This window comes from Salvelinus alpinus, chromosome 11 (assembly GCF_045679555.1).
Source record: "Salvelinus alpinus chromosome 11, SLU_Salpinus.1, whole genome shotgun sequence".
Lineage (NCBI taxonomy): Eukaryota > Metazoa > Chordata > Actinopteri > Salmoniformes > Salmonidae > Salvelinus > Salvelinus alpinus.
The window spans coordinates 64,186,898-64,201,057 of record NC_092096.1 but is presented as its reverse complement, the minus strand read 5'-3'; the positions used below and the strand labels follow the sequence as shown (position 1 = coordinate 64,201,057).

Below are 14,160 nucleotides of genomic sequence, written 5' to 3'. Positions count from 1 at the left end.
CCCTCTCTCTTCCACCCTCTCTCTTCCACCCTCTCTTCCATCCTCTCTCTTCCACCCTCTCTCTTCCACCCTCTCTCTTCCACCCTCTCTCTTCCACCCTCTCTCTTCCACCCTCTCTCTTCCACCCTCTCTCTTCCACCCTCCCACTTCTCCCTCCCTCTTCCACCCTCTCTCTTCCACCCTCTCTCTTCCACCCTCTCTCTTCCACCCTCTCTCTTCTACCCTCTCTCTTCCACCTTCTCTCTTCCACCCTCTCTCTTCCACCCTATCTCTTCCACCCTATCTCTTCCACCCTCTCTCTTCCACCCTCTCTCTTCCACCTCTCACTTCTCCCTCCCTCTTCTCTCTCTGTCTAATACAGGTGAGAATGTGTATCTCAGAGAGGTTGATCTACACAGCAGCAGCTGACATGTAGTTTTGTATATCGACCCCTCCCTGTATGCTTGCCTCTGTGCCTGCTCACATTTTGATTGCTTGGACAGAGTATGTCTGAAAAGAATTGCCCTAGCTTTCTGTCTCAGTTTTTCATCTCTCTCTCTCTCTCTCTCTCTCTCTCTCTCTCTCTCTCTCTGTCTTGTTGTTATTATTTAGTGAGTCCTTGTGACTGTAGAGATTGCTAATGGTAGGGTAGGGATGGTAGAGCTGCTGTTATTAAGATTTCACAGCGGGCAGACACACACACACACACACACACACACAGACACACACACACACACACACACACACACACACACACAGCCCTATCATTGTCCTGTCAGTACACAGAGCTATTTTAGGAAGTGTGGCCTGGCCCCGCTGAGTGAGTCCCCCTCCCCTCCCACAAGGACCATCAACCACCTCTCTCTGTCACCACTTTCCTGTGTATGACAACCCTCGCCGAGTGGCTCAAAACAGGAACTAAACCTCGCAACTCACCAATCAGGTAATAACTACTGTCTGTACAGAGCATCAACAGAGCACATCTCCCTCAGCCTCTGTGTGCTGTTTCTACTTCATGAAATAAGAGTAGACTTCAGAGAGGAAAGGAGAGAACTTCTGCTACTCACTGTGACTGTAATGTTTACTGTTCATTTTTATTGCTTATTTCACTTCTGTATATTATCTATTTCTCTTGCTTTGGCAATGTTAACATATGTTTCCCATGCCAATAAAGCCCCTTGAATTTTATATAATTGAGAGAGAGAGAGCAAAGAGTAAAGAGTACAAGTAAAGAGGAGGGCTTTGTGAACATCATTTGCAAATTAACAAGGTCAACAAACACCTTCCTCTCCCAACTTTGTATTTGAGTCTAATCAGAGACACCTGATTGTTGCTGCTATCCATCAAAGCTCTCCACTTCCTTGTTTATCTCTGTCGTTGTATAATGTAACCAGGGGGAGCATGTTTAACACTCTGTCTCACAGACCGGAGACAAAGCCCTCTGTTGTTGATGATGTTCTTTCAGCTCTATGATTATCCGGTGGGTTACTTCAAAGAGACTACGGGAGGGTTGTTTTGCAGGCGGCTGCATGGTCCAACGACAACTAGCATCTTCAGCTATCAACACATTCACAGAGGTGATTGAGCAAGACAACGTGAGTCCATAGTGTATGCTGGCTGGTTGGCTGGCTGGCTGGCTGGCTGGTTTTCTGTTTGGCTGGCTGGTTGGCTGGTTGGTTGGTTAGTTGGCTGGTTGGCTGGCTGGCTGGTTTTCTGTTTGGCTGGCTGGTTGGTTGGTTGGCTGGTTGGTTGGTTGGCTGGCTGGCTGGTTGGCTGGTTGGTTGGTTAGTTGGCTGGTTGGCTGGCTGGCTGGTTTTCTGTTTGGCTTGCTGGTTGGCTGGTTGGTTGGTTAGTTGGCTGGCTGGTTTTCTGTTTGGCTGGCTGGTTGGTTGGCTGGTTGGTTGGTTGGCTGGCTGGCTGGCTGGCTGGCTGGCTGGCTGGCTGGTTGGCTGGCTGGCTGGTTGGCTGGTTGGCTGGTTGGCTGGTTGGCTGGCTGGCTGGTTGGCTGGTTGGCTGGTTGGCTGGCTGGCTGGCTGGCTGGTTGGTTGGCTGGCTGGCTGGTTGGCTGGTTGGCTGGTTGGCTGGTTGGTTGGCTGGCTGGCTTTTTGGCTGCCTCACACCATGTTTCCTCCTAGTCTGACTTGGCAGCCGTGACACAACAATAACAATTCCCACACACTCTGGGGACATGGCCATTCTGAGTAATTTCCCTGAAATTGAGACAATTGACCAGTCAGACAAATAAATGCTTGGAGAAGAATGTACCATATGCCTTTCTTTGCTTTACAATGCCTTACCTTTATATTGGCTCTCCATAGAAGGAAACATCTAGAAGCTGACAATTACGAGAACGGATTGGATTCAACTTAAGGGAGTGTGACGCCCCTCCCACTCTATCTGCCGAATTATTTCTCTTTGCTCTTGTTTTCCTTCATAGGATGTCGGTGGGCGGAGCCGGGAGGGTCGTCAGTGAAATCATAAAAACACCTTTCCCCCATTCATTGAAGAGACTCTCCATGCAGACACACTGTTGTTTTTTGGTCGTGGCATTTTGGGGGCTTCTTTGTGTTTGTTTATTTTGGTACCTCTCAACACCCCTCATTATCACCGTCTATGCAGTCATCCACTCACTTACACTGCTGACTACTGACTACTGACTGCTGACTACTGACTACTGACTACTGAATGCTGACTACTGACTGCTGACTACTGACTACTGACTACTGACTACTGACTACTGACTGCTGACTGATAACTACTGACTGCTAACTACTGACTGCTGACTACTGACTGCTGACTACTGACTACTGACTACTGACTGCTGACTGCTGACTACTGACTGCTGACTGCTGACTACTGACTGCTGACAGCTGACAGCTGACTACTGACTGATGACTACTGACTGCTGACTGCTGACTGCTGACTACTGACTACTGACTGCTGACTACTGACTACTGACAACCGACTACTGACTGATAACTACTGACTACTGACTGCTGACTACTGACTACTGACTACTGACTACTGACTACTGACTACTGACTACTGACTGCTGACTGCTGACTGATAACTACTGACTACTGACTGCTAACTACTGACTGCTGACTACTGACTACTGACTGCTGACTACTGACTGCTGACTACTGACTACTGACTACACATACCATTGTTACTTGAATATAGTTGACTTTATTTAATAAATATATTTTTGTTATTCCGTTATCTCCACGTTGTCTCCCTCTTTGTTACGGGCTATGAGCCGGTTCCTAACAGGAGACAAAGAGGTAGAGATAGGGAGAGAATGAGATGGAAAGAGGAGGGTAAAGGAGAGATGGAGGGATAGATAGACGAAGAAAGAGATGCAGAGAGAGAGAGGAGGGTAAAGGAGAGATGGAGGGATAGATAGACAAAGAAAGAGATGGAGAGAGAGAGAGAGAGAGAGAGAGAGAGAGAGAGAGAGAGAGAGAGAGAGAGAGAGAGAGAGAGAGAGAGAGAGAGAGAGAGAGAGAGAGAGAGAGAGAGAGAGAGAGAGAGAGAGAGAGAGAGGAGGGTAAATGAGAGATGGAAGGATAGATAGACAAAGAAAGAGATAGATAGAGAGAGAGAGAGAGGATGGTAATAGAGAGATGGAAGGATAGATAGACAAAGAAAGAGATGGGGAGAGAGAGAGAGAGAGAGAGAGAGAGAGAGAGAGAGAGAGAGAGAGAGAGAGAGAGAGAGAGAGAGAGAGAGAGAGAGAGAGAGAGAGAGAGAGAGAGAGAGAGAGATAGAGAGAGAGAGAGAGAGAGAGAGGAGGGTAAAGGAGAGATGGAAGGATAGATAGACAAAGAAAGAGATGGAGAGAGAGAGAGAGAGAGGAGGGTAAAGGAGAGATGGAGGGATAGATTGACAAATAGAGATGCCGAGAGAGAGAGAGAGAGAGAGAGAGAGATATATAAAACTATACTAATATATACTATACTAATACTAATATATATGGCTATACTAAAACTCTTTAACATCGTCCTTAGCTCTGGCATCTTCCCCAATATTTGGAACCAAGGACTGATCACCCCAATCCACAAAAGTGGAGACAAATTTGACCCCAATAACTACCGTGGAATATGCGTCAACAGTAACCTTGGGAAAATCCTCTGCATTATCATTAACAGCAGACTCGTACATTTCCTCAATGAAAACAATGTACTGAGCAAATGTCAAATTGGCTTTTTACCAAATTACCGTACAACAGACCATGTATTCACCCTACACACCCTAATTGACAACCAAACAAACCAAAACAAAGGCAAAGTCTTCTCATGCTTTGTTGATTTCAAAAAAGCCTTCGACTCAATTTGGCATGAGGGTCTGCTATACAAATTGATGGAAAGTGGTGTTGGGGGTAAAACATACGACATTATAAAATCCATGTACACAAACAACAAGTGTGCGGTTAAAATTGGCAAAAAACACACACATTTCTTCACACAGGGTCGTGGGGTGAGACAGGGATGCAGCTTAAGCCCCACCCTCTTCAACATATATATCAACGAATTGGCGCGGGCACTAGAACAGTCTGCAGCACCCGGTCTCACCCTACTAGAATCCGAAGTCAAATGTCTACTGTTTGCTGATGATCTGGTGCTTCTGTCACCAACCAAGGAGGGCCTACAGCAGCACCTAGATCTTCTGCACAGATTCTGTCAGACCTGGGCCCTGACAGTAAATCTCAGTAAGACCAAAATAATGGTGTTCCAAAAAAGGTCCAGTCACCAGGACCACAAATTCCATCTAGACACCGTTGCCCTAGAGCACACAAAAAACGATACATACCTCGGCCTAAACATCAGCACCACAGGTAACTTCCACAAAGCTGTGAACGATCTGAGAGACAAGGCAAGAAGGGCCTTCTATGCCATCAAAAGGAACATAAATTTCAACATACCAATTAGGATCTGGCTAAAAATACTTGAATCAGTCATAGAGCCCATTGCCCTTTATGGTTGTGAGGTCTGGGGTCCGCTCACCAACCAAGATTTCACAAAATGGGACAAACACCAAATTGAGACTCTGCATGCAGAATTCTGCAAAAATATCCTCCGTGTACAACGTAGAACACCAAATAATGCATGCAGAGCAGAATTAGGCCTATACCCACTAATTATCAAAATCCAGAAAAGAGCCGTTAAATTCTACAAACACCTAAAAGGAAGCGATTCCCAAACCTTCCATAACAAAGCCATCACCTACAGAGAGATGAACCTGGAGAAGAGTCCCCTAAGCAAGCTGGTCCTAGGGCTCTGTTCACAAACACAAACACACCCCACAGAGCCCCAGGACAACAGCACAATTAGACCCAACCAAATCATGAGAAAACAAAAAGATAATTACTTGACACATTGGAAAGAATTAACAAAAAAACAGAGCAAACTAGAATGCTATTTGGCCCTAAACACAGAGTACACAGTGGCAGAATACCTGACCACTGTGACTGACCCAAACTTAAGGAAAGCTTTGACTATGTACAGACTCAGTGAGCATAGCCTTGCTATTGAGAAAGGCCGCCGTAGGCAGACATGGCTCTCAAGAGAAGACAGGCTATGTGCACACTGCCCACAAAATGAGGTGGAAACTGAGCTGCACTTCCTAACCTCCTGCCCAATGTATGACCATATTAGAGAGACATATTTCCCTCAGATTACACAGATCCACAAAGAATTTGAAAACAAATCCAATTTTGATAAACTCCCATATCTACTCGGAGAAATTCCACAGTGTGCCATCACAGCAGCAAGATTTGTGACCTGTTGCCACAAGAAAAGGGCAACCAGTGAAGAACAAACACCATTGTAAATACAACCCATATTTATGCTTATTTATTTTAACTTGTGTGCTTTAACCATTTGTACATTGTTACAACACTGTGTATATATAATATAACATTTGTAATGTCTTTATTGTTTTGAAACTTCTGTATGTGTAATGTTTACTGTTAATTTGTATTGTTTATTTCACTTTTGTATAATATCTACCTCACTTGCTTTGGCAATGTTAACACATGTTTCCCATGCCAATAAAGCCCCTTGAATTGAATTGAATTGAATTGAGAGAGAGAGAGAGAGAGAGAGAGAGAGAGAGAGAGAGAGAGAGAGAGAGAGAGAGAGGAGGGTAATATAGAGATGGAGGGATAGATAGACGAAGAAAGAGATGCAGAGAGAGAGAGAGGAGGGTAAAGGAGAGATGGAGGGATAGATAGACGAATTGAGATAGGGAGAGGGATGGAATGATCTGTGATAACTTCTGTGTAATTACAATTCTGTAACATTATTAATTGGCTCCATCTAGATAAGACGTGGATGAGAGTTGTATACATAATTAATAAAGAGGACTAGAGTGTATTCGCTTTTCTTCTGTACAAGCACACACGCACACACACACACACACACACACACACACACACACACACACACACACACACACACACACACACACACACACACACACACACACACACACACACACACACACACACACACACACACACACACACACACACACACACGTTTACTATCTTCTCAAGCTTCTGTTTGACGGAACAGGTAAGGGCTAAAAGACAGTGAAAAATTAGTAGTCTAAGCAACAACAAAAATGACAACACAATAACAAAGTCAGTTCCATCACCCTGTGGGGGTGTTGCCCAAAGGGAGACAGACATGGATTCCCATTGGCTCTTATCTTGGAACTATACCCAGCTCTATCTCGGTGTTTCCTATGCTGAAAGTCTTATACAGTATAAACTGAATCAGATCTATCTGTCATGTGTACCGGTCCCTTTGACACACATGGTTTGTTGTCCTGCACGACGAAGCCCAATACGCAAAGAAGAAGTGGAGACATGGTATTGCTCATCTCTGTGTCTGTTTATCTGGTCTCAACAAATCAGACTTCCTCTCCTCTCTGTACGTGCTGATAAGACTTCAAGGCAATATACACACGCACACACACACACAGCCACTCAAAAAACACAAACTCCTGCCAATAGACATCAGCAACAAAATGAGGATCAACAGGGAAAAGGCAACCAGAGAGTGCAAGTCTTCAGCAAAGCACAGACTACAGCTGCTGCCCGCCAGCCCCTGCCATCTCTAAATGGATTATAACATGCTGTCTATTACCTTTAACTCAAACTATCTACTAATAAAACCAGGAAAACTAAATGTTTTCAGAATCCATTATAGATGTATAACCTTTAAAAAACCTACTGGGATTTCAGTCGCAGTATAATATGTTTTTCAACCTCATACAACAAATGCATGTTTCAACATAGTCTCAGTTCAATGAATTGTGGGAGATGTAGGCAAGCACATCCGTTACGGATGGAGTGTTGAAAAGAAGCGTGACGCTGTATCTAGTTAGGACTATGTTCTGTACCTCTTCATGGGTGCAAGGAGTCCCTTTGAATACGCACCAGTGCAGCACTATAGATGCATGCTGATTTGAGCTGCAGCTTCTGACCCATATTTTCTCTATATCTTCCAGCCTAGTAACATATTGAGGAACTCTTCTGTTCATCTCCATGGTCGTTTAAGCATTCTAACCCCTGGCAACAACATCCACTACCACCCTTCAACACCCACCACCCACCATCTCACACCAACCAAAACCACCACCACCACCACCACTACCACCACCCACAACTCACCTCCACCACCACCATCCACCACCACCACCCACAACTTACCATCACCACCCACCACCATACACCACCACCACCACCACCACCACTACTACCACCACCACCACCACCCACAACTCACCTCCACCACCAACACCACCACCAACACCACCCACAACTCACCACCACCACCACCACCACCATCCAACATCACCACCCACCACCATACACCACCACCACTACCACCACCACTACCACCACCACCACCACCACCACCACTACCATCACCATACACCACCACCACTACCACCATACACCACCACTACCACCACCATACACCACCACTACCACCACCATACACCACCACTACCACCACCATACACCACCACTACCATCACCATACACCACCACCACTACCACCACCACCCACCACCATACACCACCACTACCACCACCATACACCACCACTACCACCACCATACACCACCACTACCACCACCATACACCACCACTACCACCACCACCACCACCACTACCACCACCATACACCACCACTACCACCACCACTACCACCACCACCACCACTACCACCACCACTACCACCACCACTACCACCACCACCACCACCACCCACTATCAACCCACCTGCCATCCACCATCCACCATCCATTACCACCCACTACCACCGCCATTCACCCACCACCACCACCCACACAGCCCGGAAGTACCCACACCAACCATACACCACCCACACAGCCCGGCGATACCCACCCTCCCTACACCCCCCTCCCCCAATCTATTTTCATGTGGTGCTAATTAAGAAACTGTATTAGCCTAGTCCGTTAATGAATTACTCCACGGACACAACACAACACGCCGGCGTGCAATAAAGCCCCCCTCCTGTCTGCCCGTCGCCTCGTTTGGGGAAAACTAATGATCTCCTCATTATTGTTCCCATCTGATGGCCGCAGCGGGGCAGGGATATGTTTGGGCAGAGGGGGAGGAGGGGAGATAGGGTTATTTGCCAGTGTGTGAGGAGAATGCTGGAGGCTTGCACCAAAGTAATTGCGATTGGCAGGGGGTGACGGAGGGAGTGGTGAGGGGGTACAGGTATTGGGGAGTTGTTTTGTTCCTGTCACTGTATCCAAGTCTCTACAGTCAAACTGTGCTACTAAGGCGTATTGAGTTGTATTGACTGGTTTTCTCACCCTTAGGAATAGTCTACGTGTTTATGTGAGGACACCATAAAGCATGGCAACACCACTTATTCTCCCTCTGTTTTTCTCCTTCCCTCTATCTCTATTCCTCCTTCACTGTCTCTCTCTCTCTTTCTCTCCCTCTGTTTTTCTCCTTCCCTCCATCTCTATTCCTCCTTCACTGTCTCTCTCTCTCTCTCTGTTTTTCTCCTTCCCTCCATCTCTATTCCTCCTTCACTGACTCTCTCCCTCTCCCTCTCTCCCTCTATCTCTATTCCTCCTTCACTGTCTCTCTCTCTCTCTCCCTCTCTGTTTTTCTCCTTCCCTCTATCTCTATTCCTCCTTCACTGTCTCTCTCCCTCTCCCTCTCTCCCTCTATCTATATTCCTCCTTCACTGTCTCTCTCCCTCTCCCTCTCTCCCTCCATCTCTATTCCTCCTTCACTGTCTCTCTCTCTCTCTGTTTTTCTCCTTCCCTCTATCTCTATTCCTCCTTCACTGTCTCTCTCCCTCTCCCCCTCTCCCTCTATCTCTATTCCTCCTTCACTGTCTCTCTCTCTCTCTCTCTCTCTCCCTCTCTCTGTTTTTCTCCTTCCCTCCATCTCTATTCCTCCTTCACTGTCTCTCTCTCTCTCTCTCTCTCCCTCTCTCTGTTTTTCTCCTTCCCTCCATCTCTATTCCTCCTTCACTGTCTCTCTCTCTCTCTCTCTGTGTTTTTCTCCTTCCCTCCATCTCTATTCCTCCTTCACTGTCTCTCTCTCTCTCTCTCTCTCTGTTTTTCTCCTTCCCTCTATCTCTATTCCTCCTTCACTGTCTCTCTCTCTCTCTCCCTCTGTTGTTCTCCTTCCCTCCATCTCTATTCCTCCTTCACTGTCTCTCTCTCTCTCTCTCTCTCTCTGTTTTTCTCCTTCCCTCTATCTCTATTCCTCCTTCACTGTCTCTCTCTCTCTGTTTTTCTCCTTCCCTCCATCTCTATTCCTCCTTCACTGACTCTCTCCCTCTCTCCCTCTCTCCCTCTATCTCTATTCCTCCTTCACTGTCTCTCTCTCTCTCCCTCTCTGTTTTTCTCCTTCCCTCTATCTCTATTCCTCCTTCACTGTCTCTCTCCCTCTCCCTCTCTCCCTCTATCTCTATTCCTCCTTCACTGTCTCTCTCCCTCTCTGTTTTTCTCCTTCCCTCTATCTCTATTCCTCCTTCACTGTCTCTCTCCCTCTCCCTCTCTCCCTCTATCTCTATTCCTCCTTCACTGTCTCTCTCCCTCTCCCTCTCTCCCTCTATCTCTATTCCTCCTTCACTGTCTCTCTCTCTCTCTCCCTCTGTTTTTCTCCTTCCCTCTATCTCTATTCCTCCTCCACTGTCTCTCTCCCTCTCTCTCTCTGTTTTCTGTCCTCTCTTCATTCTCTTCATTCCTTTCATCCCATCCTGTGTGTTTGTGATGTTATTGTCCAAAGTCCCACTCCTCTCTCTCTCCCTCTCCCTCCCTCCCTCTCTCTCTCTCCCTCCATCGCCCAAAAATAAAGAAGGAAAAACAAAGCACAATGGATGGGACTCATAGAGGGAATGGGAATTATGTCGGAATGGGCCACGGCTCCAATAGTTACTGGAAGAAGCCAGGAAAACATGAATGAGAAGCTAAACACGGGTTTGGGACGTTGAAAAGAAAAGACATGCTAAGTTACTGGCTCATTAGTAAATATTCATGACCACGAATAGGTAGCAGTGAGATACTTCAACAAACCCTGTGTCACGTTCGAGGAGGAGTAGTAAGAAGGATCGGAGGACCAATGTGCAGCGTGATATGAATACCTCGTTACATTTATTAACGAAGAAAACTGAATAAACTTACAAAACAATAAACGGACAAACGAACGAAAACGCAACAGTCCCGTATGGTGACATACACAAAGACACAGAAACAGGAACAATCACCCACAACCCATAATACAAAGCAGGCTACCTAAATATGGTTCCCAATCAGAGACAACGACTAACACCTGCCTCTGATTGAGAACCATATCAGGCCAAACACATAGAAATAGACAAACTAGACATACAACATAGAATGCCCACTCAGATCACACCCTGACCAAACAAAACATACAAACATACAAAGCAAACTATGGTCAGGGCGTGACACCCTGTCAACCTGAGTTTGTTCATTTCTGCCATTTTCTTTACATTCTTATCTACACGTAAACACAGATATACAATTTCCATTCATCCATTGTTATAGTATGTCTTGTTTTATATGTATTTTCATACTATGAGGTTGAAATAACATTGTGAAAATGTGATAAGATAATGCCCTTTTAGTGTAAAAGCTGTTTGAAAAGAGCACCAGATATTTCAGCCTGTTTTAGTGGGATGGAGTTTTTGGTCTGCCTGGTGACATCACAATGCAGTAAATTTGTTAATAGACCAATAAGAAATAGTTCCAAACCTCTCTGCCAATAACAGCTAGTTTTCAGATTCAGCAAACCAGATATGATTTGATATTGAGATATAAATGTAAATAAAATTCTGCATTGGACCTTTAATGACATCCCATATACATAAACCACATGGCATTTACATATATTATAATATCAATGTCCTTTACAGGCACTGACTTACAAATAGACATGCACCAACACTGTGCCTTCATGTGGTAGGACAGAAGCAAGAGGAAGCAAACTGATATCGGATTTCTCTCAAGCTCGATGGTCCATGGTTTCAGTACCCAGGGATAGTTGTCTCTCAGTTGTCGGTCATATTAACTACCCCAGGAAATATCAACACTTCAGAGTGTTAGCTCAAGGAGTTTAACACACACAAAAAAAAAACACGAATCTTGCACAAAAACAGAGTACTTGTTACAGTACCAGACAACAAGGCCAAACAGAGAAATCAAAATCTCCAACTGTTACACTAGAGAACTCTATTACCCATCAGCCCTAGTTTACTGTTGGCCAGCCAGTCTCTAACAGAGTGAGTCTCCTCTGCTCTGAGGATGGTCTCGTTCACGTCCCTGAGGGATTCCATTTGATCCTGTTTAATTACGACCCTGATTACACTATACCTGGCAGAGAACTAGGCCGAAGAGAAAATGAGAGAGAGAGACAGAGAAAACGAGAGAGAGAGAAAATGAGAGAGAGAGAGAAAGAAAATGAGAGAGAGGGAGAACGAGAGAGAGAGAAAATGAGAGAGAGAGAGAGAGACAGAAAGAGAGAGACAGAGAGAAAAAGAGACAGAGAGAGAGACAGAGAGAACGAGAGAGAGAAATGAGAGAGAGAGAAATGAGAGAGAGAGAAAATGAGAGAGCGAGACAGAGAGAGAACGAGAGAGAGAGAAAATGAGAGAGAGGGAAAAAGAAAATGAGAGAGAGCGAAAATTAGAGAGAGAGAGAGAGACAGAGAGAATGAGAGAGAGAGAAATGAGAGAGAGAGAAAATTAGAGAGAGAGAGAAATATGAATACTTTGAAACTCTGAAACAGTATAAACATACACTGAAATGCAAGAAACTGAATTATACCAACAAGACACTTGATGAAATTGAAAACGCAATTGACCAAAATCAGTTCTGGGACATGTGGAACAATTTAAGCACAACAAAGCCACAAGAATTAGCCATACAAGATGTAGGAATTTGGAAAACTTATTTTGATAATCTATACAAAAACATCCCACAAAAAGACTTAAAACAGAACCAATTAGAAATTACAGAAAAATTGAACATCCTTGAATCAGTCATTAAAAACAACCAAAATCCATTAGATTACCCAATAACCCAACAAGAACGTAATGAAAAGCTCAAATCTATTAAATCAAAGAAGGCTTGTGGTCTAGACAACATCAGAAATGAAATGCTGAAAAACAGCACACCTGAGTTGCAAAATGCTGTGCTTAAATTGTTCAACATGGTTTTAACTTCTGGCTGCTTCCCTGATGTCTGAAACCAGGGGCTCATCTCCCCTATCCACAAAAGTGGAGACAAATCAGACCCCAATAATTACAGGGGAATTTGTGTAAACAGTAACTTGGGAAAGGTTTTCTGTAGCATTTTGAATTCAAACCTTTCTTCAAGAAAAAAATGTAATAACTAAATGTCAAATTGGCTTTCTCCCTAACCATCGCACTACTGACCATATATACACCTTACACACACTAATTACTAAACACGTCCACCAAAAAAAAGAGGGCAAAATCTTTGCTTGCTTTATTGACTTTAAAAAAGCATTTGATTCTATTTGGCACGAAGGGCTATTCTACAAAATTCTCCAAAGTGGGCTTGGTGGTAAGGTGTATGACTTAATAAAATGTATGTACACAGAAAACAAGTGTGCAATAAAAATCAAAAACCAAAGAACAGAATTCTTTTCACAATGTCGAGGTGTGAGACAAGGCTGTAGTTTGAGTCCAAATCTTTTCAACATTTATATCAATGAATTAGCATACATGTTGGACCATTCTCCAGCCCCAGGACTCACACTATTTGACACAGAGGTGAAATACCTACTATATGCTGATGACTTGGTACTTCTATCACCAACCAAAGAAGGTCTTCAACAGAACATTAATATTCTAGAGCAATATTGCCATAATTGGGCCCTGGCAGTAAATTTCCCAAAAACTAAAATCATGATTTTCCAAAAACAAAACAGATGTCAGAAACACAAATATAAATTCACCCTGAACAACACCATCATTGAACACACAAAAAATTACACCTACCTTGGTCTGACCATATATGCATCGGGAAACTTTAATAGGGCAGTGAATGCACTCAAAGAAAAAGCCCGCAGAGCATTGTATGCAATAAAAATGAAATTATTCAAAATCAACATCCCAATTAGAATTTGGACCAAAATATTTGACAGTGTAATCCTACCAATAGCTCTTTATGGAAGTGAGGTTTGGGGGCCACTCAATAAACTGGACTTTAAAATGTGGGACAAACATCCAATTGAAGCCCTACATGCAGAATTCTGTCGGAAAATCCTACAAGTCCAGAGAAATACACCAACTAATGCATGTAGGGCAGAATTGGGCCGCTTTCCAGTAATAATGAAAATACAGAAAAGATCATAAAAATTTTGGCTACATCTAAATTCAAGTCCAAATTCGAGTCTGCAATTTAAAGCACTTCAAACCCAAGAGCTGAGCTCAGAAACGAGCCCTCTCAGTCAGCTGGTGTTGGACCTAACCAACCAAGCTGACACCAGCACTGCTTCAAAAGAAAGAATTCCAATAAACAAAATCATGAACCAATCAAAGGACTCATATATACAACATTGGAAAAACGAAACAAAATCCCAAAGCCGACTAAATTGCTATCTGACCCTAAACAGAGAAT

General features: G+C 44.3%; 1 protein-coding gene and 1 long non-coding RNA gene across 4 annotated transcripts in view; one reads left to right on the top strand and one right to left on the bottom strand.

Moving 5' to 3' along the window:
* Positions 1–14,160, bottom strand: part of LOC139534674 (VPS10 domain-containing receptor SorCS2-like) — a 451,135-nt gene that overhangs the window by 378,484 nt on the left and 58,491 nt on the right. The window lies entirely within an intron of this gene.
* LOC139534664 (uncharacterized) lies at positions 1,353–3,198 on the top strand. Its single transcript, XR_011666977.1, has 2 exons — positions 1,353–1,574; positions 2,417–3,198. It is a non-coding gene; the product is annotated as an uncharacterized lncRNA (long non-coding RNA).